General features: G+C 49.1%; 12 non-coding genes across 12 annotated transcripts in view; 8 read left to right on the forward strand and 4 right to left on the reverse strand.

Moving 5' to 3' along the window:
• Positions 1 to 87, reverse strand: part of LOC149101732 (5S ribosomal RNA) — a 119-nt gene extending 32 nt beyond the window's left edge. Inside the window, exon 1 of the ribosomal RNA XR_016202654.1 lies at positions 1 to 87. This exon is cut by the window's left edge and continues 32 nt beyond it. This is a non-coding gene — a ribosomal RNA (5S ribosomal RNA).
• A 448-nt stretch (positions 88 to 535) lies between these two features.
• Positions 536 to 727, forward strand: LOC149101733 (U2 spliceosomal RNA). The gene has a single exon (XR_016202728.1). It is a non-coding gene; the product is annotated as a U2 spliceosomal RNA (small nuclear RNA).
• Positions 728 to 954: 227 nt separating this feature from the next.
• On the forward strand, positions 955 to 1118 carry LOC149101734 (U1 spliceosomal RNA). Its single transcript, XR_016202675.1, has one exon. It is a non-coding gene; the product is annotated as a U1 spliceosomal RNA (small nuclear RNA).
• Positions 1119 to 2004: 886 nt separating this feature from the next.
• On the reverse strand, positions 2005 to 2123 carry LOC149101735 (5S ribosomal RNA). Its single transcript, XR_016202655.1, has one exon. It is a non-coding gene; the product is annotated as a 5S ribosomal RNA (ribosomal RNA).
• A 447-nt stretch (positions 2124 to 2570) lies between these two features.
• On the forward strand, positions 2571 to 2763 carry LOC149101736 (U2 spliceosomal RNA). The gene has a single exon (XR_016202765.1). It is a non-coding gene; the product is annotated as a U2 spliceosomal RNA (small nuclear RNA).
• Positions 2764 to 2989: 226 nt separating this feature from the next.
• On the forward strand, positions 2990 to 3153 carry LOC149101737 (U1 spliceosomal RNA). Its single transcript, XR_016202686.1, has one exon. It is a non-coding gene; the product is annotated as a U1 spliceosomal RNA (small nuclear RNA).
• Positions 3154 to 4037: 884 nt separating this feature from the next.
• LOC149101738 (5S ribosomal RNA) lies at positions 4038 to 4156 on the reverse strand. The gene has a single exon (XR_016202656.1). It is a non-coding gene; the product is annotated as a 5S ribosomal RNA (ribosomal RNA).
• A 448-nt stretch (positions 4157 to 4604) lies between these two features.
• On the forward strand, positions 4605 to 4796 carry LOC149101739 (U2 spliceosomal RNA). The gene has a single exon (XR_016202729.1). It is a non-coding gene; the product is annotated as a U2 spliceosomal RNA (small nuclear RNA).
• A 227-nt stretch (positions 4797 to 5023) lies between these two features.
• Positions 5024 to 5187, forward strand: LOC149101740 (U1 spliceosomal RNA). The gene has a single exon (XR_016202698.1). It is a non-coding gene; the product is annotated as a U1 spliceosomal RNA (small nuclear RNA).
• Positions 5188 to 6071: 884 nt separating this feature from the next.
• LOC149101741 (5S ribosomal RNA) lies at positions 6072 to 6190 on the reverse strand. Its single transcript, XR_016202657.1, has one exon. It is a non-coding gene; the product is annotated as a 5S ribosomal RNA (ribosomal RNA).
• Positions 6191 to 6636: 446 nt separating this feature from the next.
• Positions 6637 to 6828, forward strand: LOC149101742 (U2 spliceosomal RNA). Its single transcript, XR_016202763.1, has one exon. It is a non-coding gene; the product is annotated as a U2 spliceosomal RNA (small nuclear RNA).
• A 227-nt stretch (positions 6829 to 7055) lies between these two features.
• LOC149101743 (U1 spliceosomal RNA) lies at positions 7056 to 7219 on the forward strand. The gene has a single exon (XR_016202709.1). It is a non-coding gene; the product is annotated as a U1 spliceosomal RNA (small nuclear RNA).
• The last annotated feature ends 281 nt before the right edge of the window (positions 7220 to 7500 follow it).

Here is a 7500-nt window from a genome sequence, read left to right on the forward strand (position 1 = left end):
CCCATCCAAGTACTAACCCCGCCCGACAGGGCTTAACTTCGGTGATCGGACGAGAACCGGTGCTTTCCCTGTGGTATGGTCGTAGACAAGAGAAAGGGGTGAAAATTTAGTCTTTTTAAACGAGCCATCAAAGCAAAAGCAAAGCAATAATACCAACCAGCAATCTTTTAGCAGGCATTTCTTGACTTCTCTGCAAGTTGTATGCACGTGGAGAGCGAATGTTGATAACGTAGCCGTGCTTTCTGCCTGTGTCTGTAGCGCTATCTTAGTAACGGAGTCATTACGGTCTTTAACATGTTGCCTCGTTTTGGAGGCCAAAAAGGCGTTTGATCTCACTCACCCCTGGAGGGACGTTATCAACTTTGCTGCTGATTTTTGTGGACTTGTGCTGTAGAACAAGTGCGTCTACGACGGCAACTTGCTCCATAGCGTCGGCCTACAGTCGGCTCCAGGCCCCTCGGCGACAGCATATTGACCACCCATATCTCAAAGGGGGAAACCCTGGACCACCCTCCTAGGGGAGGGAAGGTCCGGTATCGCTTCTCGGCCTTTTGGCTAAGATCAAGTGTAGTATCTGTTCTTATCAGCTTAATATCTGATACGCTGCTCATTGAGCAGCTCATATATTAAACTGATTTTTGGAACTGGGCTGTGGAAAAGAGGCTTGCCTCGTCCCAGCCACGGGTTGCCTCGGTATAGCACTACCTCCGAGTGCGGCCCACTTCCCCTCGGGGAAGAAACCTTCATTCAATCAAAGAAAGAAATCAAAGAAAGCCTCCTCCTGACACTAACGTCTGGCGTTTTTCTCTGTCGGCAGGCACAGACTGAGGAGGGAAGCTACTCTAGAGCCGCCTAGAAGTGAGGCTGGAGGTTCTAGCACGCCCGCAAAGCACTACCACAAGGATATAGAGGTAAGGAGGTTTGCCTTTGACGGCCCCCGCGTCAAGAATTTTCATACTTACCTGACGCGGGAGGTACTGTGATCAAGGAGGCAGTCCTCTCAAGGCGAGGCCCTTTCATTGCACTTCGATCGGGTTGACCCTTGCGATTACCCCAAATGTGGGTAACTCGAGCGTATAATTTCTGGTAGTGGGGGCCTGCGTTCGCGCTCGCCCCCGAAAAAGTGCAAGTGTTGGCCCTGTGAATGGTGGATGGTTAATGATTGACGCTTTGCTTTGTTCGTCAGTTGGCCGGGCCGGGCTGGACGACTGGGCACAGTGAACAACGAAGGAACGTGTCAAGCAAGCCAAGGATTTCCAGCTGCAACTGAAAAGGCGAGTGCGCTGGAACTCGTGTTGTCATGCATCCATGTTGCACTGAACTGAAGAAGGTGGCTTTTCCGATTTGCGTTTGTTTCGGCAGGCGGTCAATCATTGACTCGATCCCCGCCAAGTTTGTCCTCGAAGTAACGTTCGTTGACTTACAGTATGGAAAGAGCAAAGGACAAGGAAAGTAACAGGAGAAGTGCTGGCCAAACCGTGAGTTGATTTCTACCTTACGATTGTTGTGTTGGTGGTTCGTTGACTAAACTAGACAACGGTCCGAGCCTCCGACATTCTCCAAGTCAAGTCATGAATAGAATTGTTTTGACGGCTCGAATTCGTGTCGACCGTTAATATGCAACGGCTCGCGTGTGTTGTTTGCTTTGCCGTTGTTGATCGGGCGCATTTCTTTGGGAATTGGCGTAGTTTTCCGCACTTTTAGCTGCTTGAAAACCGTTCTGCAAGGCAGAATATCATTTTGCTTCGAATTATTTGATGTCACACACGCCAATTTGATGTCATAAATAACCGTTTCGCACGCGAACGTTAGCGCGCGAGACTTAGATTCTAATTTATCCCGCGATCATTTTAAGGGTACTTTTCATGTTTTCTGGCTATCTTTTGAGTCTCCTGAAATGTGTAAAAAGCTATTTGTGCTTTCCAGCCACTGGAATAGCCAAAGTTGGTAGTAAAAGAAAGAAAAAATGAACATATGCAAAATAAAACGGCCGAGAAAATGAAAAGTCTACAACACGGGGTATTCCCAGGCGGTCACCCATCCAAGTACTAACCCCGCCCGACAGGGCTTAACTTCGGTGATCGGACGAGAACCGGTGCTTTCCCTGTGGTATGGTCGTAGACAAGAGAAAGGGGTGAAAATTTAGTCTTTTAAACGAGCCATCAAAGCAAAAGCAAAGCAATAATACCAACCAGCAATCTTTTAGCAGGCATTTCTTGACTTCTCTGCAAGTTGTATGCACGTGGAGAGCGAATGTTGATAACGTAGCCGTTGCTTTCTGCCTGTGTCTGTAGCGCTATCTTAGTAACGGAGTCATTACGGTCTTTAACATGTTGCCTCGTTTTGGAGGCCAAAAAGGCGTTTGATCTCACTCACCCCTGGAGGGACGTTATCAACTTTGCTGCTGATTTTTGTGGACTTGTGCTGTAGAACAAGTGCGTCTACGACGGCAACTTGCTCCATAGCGTCGGCCTACAGTCGGCTCCAGGCCCCTCGGCGACAGCATATTGACCACCATATCTCAAAGGGGGAAACCCTGGACCACCCTCCTAGGGGAGGGAAGGTCCGGTATCGCTTCTCGGCCTTTTGGCTAAGATCAAGTGTAGTATCTGTTCTTATCAGCTTAATATCTGATACGCTGCTCATTGAGCAGCTCATATATTAAACTGATTTTTGGAACTGGGGCTGTGGAAAAGAGGCTTGCCTCGTCCCAGCCACGGGTTGCCTCGGTATAGCACTACCTCCGAGTGCGGCCCACTTCCCCTCGGGAAGAAACCTTCATTCAATCAAAGAAAGAAATCAAAGAAAGCCTCCTCCTGACACTAACGTCTGGCGTTTTTCTCTGTCGGCAGGCACAGACTGAGGAGGGAAGCTACTCTAGAGCCGCCTAGAAGTGAGGCTGGAGGTTCTAGCACGCCCGCAAAGCACTACCACAAGGATATAGAGGTAAGGAGGTTTGCCTTTGACGGCCCCCGCGTCAAGAATTTTCATACTTACCTGACGCGGGAGGTACTGTGATCAAGGAGGCAGTCCTCTCAAGGCGAGGCCCTTTCATTGCACTTCGATCGGGTTGACCCTTGCGATTACCCCAAATGTGGGTAACTCGAGCGTATAATTTCTGGTAGTGGGGGCCTGCGTTCGCGCTCGCCCCCGAAAAAGTGCAAGTGTTGGCCCTGTGAATGGTGGATGGTTAATGATTGACGCTTTGCTTGTTCGTCAGTTGGCCGGGCCGGGCTGGACGACTGGGCACAGTGAACAACGAAGGAACGTGTCAAGCAAGCCAAGGATTTCCAGCTGCAACTGAAAAGGCGAGTGCGCTGGAACTCGTGTTGTCATGCATCCATGTTGCACTGAACTGAAGAAGGTGGCTTTTCCGATTTGCGTTTGTTTCGGCAGGCGGTCAATCATTGACTCGATCCCCGCCAAGTTTGTCCTCGAAGTAACGTTCGTTGACTTACAGTATGGAAAGAGCAAAGGACAAGGAAAGTAACAGGAGAAGTGCTGGCCAAACCGTGAGTTGATTTCTACCTTACGATTGTTGTGTTGGTGGTTCGTTGACTAAACTAGACAACGGTCCGAGCCTCCGACATTCTCCAAGTCAAGTCATGAATAGAATTGTTTTGACGGCTCGAATTCGTGTCGACCGTTAATATGCAACGGCTCGCGTGTGTTGTTTGCTTTGCCGTTGTTGATCGGGCGCATTTCTTTGGGAATTGGCGTAGTTTTCCGCACTTTTAGCTGCTTGAAAACCGTTCTGCAAGGCAGAATATCATTTTGCTTCGAATTATTTGATGTCACACACGCCAATTTGATGTCATAAATAACCGTTTCGCACGCGAACGTTAGCGCGCGAGACTTAGATTCTAATTTATCCCGCGATCATTTTAAGGGTACTTTTCATGTTTTCTGGCTATCTTTTGAGTCTCCTGAAATGTGTAAAAAGCTATTTGTGCTTTCCAGCCACTGGAATAGCCAAAGTTGGTAGTAAAAGAAAGAAAAAATGAACATATGCAAAATAAAACGGCCGAGAAATGAAAAGTCTACAACACGGGGTATTCCCAGGCGGTCACCCATCCAAGTACTAACCCCGCCCGACAGGGCTTAACTTCGGTGATCGGACGAGAACCGGTGCTTTCCCTGTGGTATGGTCGTAGACAAGAGAAAGGGGTGAAAATTTAGTCTTTTAAACGAGCCATCAAAGCAAAAGCAAAGCAATAATACCAACCAGCAATCTTTTAGCAGGCATTTCTTGACTTCTCTGCAAGTTGTATGCACGTGGAGAGCGAATGTTGATAACGTAGCCGTTGCTTTCTGCCTGTGTCTGTAGCGCTATCTTAGTAACGGAGTCATTACGGTCTTTAACATGTTGCCTCGTTTTGGAGGCCAAAAAGGCGTTTGATCTCACCTCACCCCTGGAGGGACGTTATCAACTTTGCTGCTGATTTTTGTGGACTTGTGCTGTAGAACAAGTGCGTCTACGACGGCAACTTGCTCCATAGCGTCGGCCTACAGTCGGCTCCAGGCCCCTCGGCGACAGCATATTGACCACCATATCTCAAAGGGGGAAACCCTGGACCACCCTCCTAGGGGAGGGAAGGTCCGGTATCGCTTCTCGGCCTTTTGGCTAAGATCAAGTGTAGTATCTGTTCTTATCAGCTTAATATCTGATACGCTGCTCATTGAGCAGCTCATATATTAAACTGATTTTTGGAACTGGGCTGTGGAAAAGAGGCTTGCCTCGTCCCAGCCACGGGTTGCCTCGGTATAGCACTACCTCCGAGTGCGGCCCACTTCCCCTCGGGGAAGAAACCTTCATTCAATCAAAGAAAGAAATCAAAGAAAGCCTCCTCCTGACACTAACGTCTGGCGTTTTTCTCTGTCGGCAGGCACAGACTGAGGAGGGAAGCTACTCTAGAGCCGCCTAGAAGTGAGGCTGGAGGTTCTAGCACGCCCGCAAAGCACTACCACAAGGATATAGAGGTAAGGAGGTTTGCCTTTGACGGCCCCCGCGTCAAGAATTTTCATACTTACCTGACGCGGGAGGTACTGTGATCAAGGAGGCAGTCCTCTCAAGGCGAGGCCCTTTCATTGCACTTCGATCGGGTTGACCCTTGCGATTACCCCAAATGTGGGTAACTCGAGCGTATAATTTCTGGTAGTGGGGGCCTGCGTTCGCGCTCGCCCCCGAAAAAGTGCAAGTGTTGGCCCTGTGAATGGTGGATGGTTAATGATTGACGCTTTGCTTTGTTCGTCAGTTGGCCGGGCCGGGCTGGACGACTGGGCACAGTGAACAACGAAGGAACGTGTCAAGCAAGCCAAGGATTTCCAGCTGCAACTGAAAAGGCGAGTGCGCTGGAACTCGTGTTGTCATGCATCCATGTTGCACTGAACTGAAGAAGGTGGCTTTTCCGATTTGCGTTTGTTTCGGCAGGCGGTCAATCATTGACTCGATCCCCGCCAAGTTTGTCCTCGAAGTAACGTTCGTTGACTTACAGTATGGAAAGAGCAAAGGACAAGGAAAGTAACAGGAGAAGTGCTGGCCAAACCGTGAGTTGATTTCTACCTTACGATTGTTGTGTTGGTGGTTCGTTGACTAACTAGACAACGGTCCGAGCCTCCGACATTCTCCAAGTCAAGTCATGAATAGAATTGTTTTGACGGCTCGAATTCGTGTCGACCGTTAATATGCAACGGCTCGCGTGTGTTGTTTGCTTTGCCGTTGTTGATCGGGCGCATTTCTTTGGGAATTGGCGTAAGTTTTCCGCACTTTTAGCTGCTTGAAAACCGTTCTGCAAGGCAGAATATCATTTTGCTTCGAATTATTTGATGTCACACACGCCAATTTGATGTCATAAATAACCGTTTCGCACGCGAACGTTAGCGCGCGAGACTTAGATTCTAATTTATCCGCGATCATTTTAAGGGTACTTTTCATGTTTTCTGGCTATCTTTTGAGTCTCCTGAAATGTGTAAAAAGCTATTTGTGCTTTCCAGCCACTGGAATAGCCAAAGTTGGTAGTAAAAGAAAGAAAAATGAACATATGCAAAATAAAACGGCCGAGAAAATGAAAAGTCTACAACACGGGGTATTCCCAGGCGGTCACCCATCCAAGTACTAACCCCGCCCGACAGGGCTTAACTTCGGTGATCGGACGAGAACCGGTGCTTTCCCTGTGGTATGGTCGTAGACAAGAGAAAGGGGTGAAAATTTAGTCTTTTAAACGAGCCATCAAAGCAAAAGCAAAGCAATAATACCAACCAGCAATCTTTTAGCAGGCATTTCTTGACTTCTCTGCAAGTTGTATGCACGTGGAGAGCGAATGTTGATAACGTAGCCGTTGCTTTCTGCCTGTGTCTGTAGCGCTATCTTAGTAACGGAGTCATTACGGTCTTTAACATGTTGCCTCGTTTTGGAGGCCAAAAAGGCGTTTGATCTCACTCACCCCTGGAGGGACGTTATCAACTTTGCTGCTGATTTTTGTGGACTTGTGCTGTAGAACAAGTGCGTCTACGACGGCAACTTGCTCCATAGCGTCGGCCTACAGTCGGCTCCAGGCCCCTCGGCGACAGCATATTGACCACCATATCTCAAAGGGGGAAACCTGGACCACCCTCCTAGGGGAGGGAAGGTCCGGTATCGCTTCTCGGCCTTTTGGCTAAGATCAAGTGTAGTATCTGTTCTTATCAGCTTAATATCTGATACGCTGCTCATTGAGCAGCTCATATATTAAACTGATTTATGGAACTGGGCTGTGGAAAAGAGGCTTGCCTCGTCCCAGCCACGGGTTGCCTCGGTATAGCACTACCTCCGAGTGCGGCCCACTTCCCCTCGGGGAAGAAACCTTCATTCAATCAAAGAAAGAAATCAAAGAAAGCCTCCTCCTGACACTAACGTCTGGCGTTTTTCTCTGTCGGCAGGCACAGACTGAGGAGGGAAGCTACTCTAGAGCCGCCTAGAAGTGAGGCTGGAGGTTCTAGCACGCCCGCAAAGCACTACCACAAGGATATAGAGGTAAGGAGGTTTGCCTTTGACGGCCCCCGCGTCAAGAATTTTCATACTTACCTGACGCGGGAGGTACTGTGATCAAGGAGGCAGTCCTCTCAAGGCGAGGCCCTTTCATTGCACTTCGATCGGGTTGACCCTTGCGATTACCCCAAATGTGGGTAACTCGAGCGTATAATTTCTGGTAGTGGGGGCCTGCGTTCGCGCTCGCCCCCGAAAAAGTGCAAGTGTTGGCCCTGTGAATGGTGGATGGTTAATGATTGACGCTTTGCTTTGTTCGTCAGTTGGCCGGGCCGGGCTGGACGACTGGGCACAGTGAACAACGAAGGAACGTGTCAAGCAAGCCAAGGATTTCCAGCTGCAACTGAAAAGGCGAGTGCGCTGGAACTCGTGTTGTCATGCATCCATGTTGCACTGAACTGAAGAAGGTGGCTTTTCCGATTTGCGTTTGTTTCGGCAGGCGGTCAATCATTGACTCGATCCCCGCCAAGTTTGTC

This window comes from Orbicella faveolata, unplaced genomic scaffold (genome assembly GCF_042242905.1).
Source record: "Orbicella faveolata isolate gen_17 unplaced genomic scaffold, um_ofav_v1 contig_36, whole genome shotgun sequence".
Taxonomy (NCBI): domain Eukaryota; kingdom Metazoa; phylum Cnidaria; class Anthozoa; order Scleractinia; family Merulinidae; genus Orbicella; species Orbicella faveolata.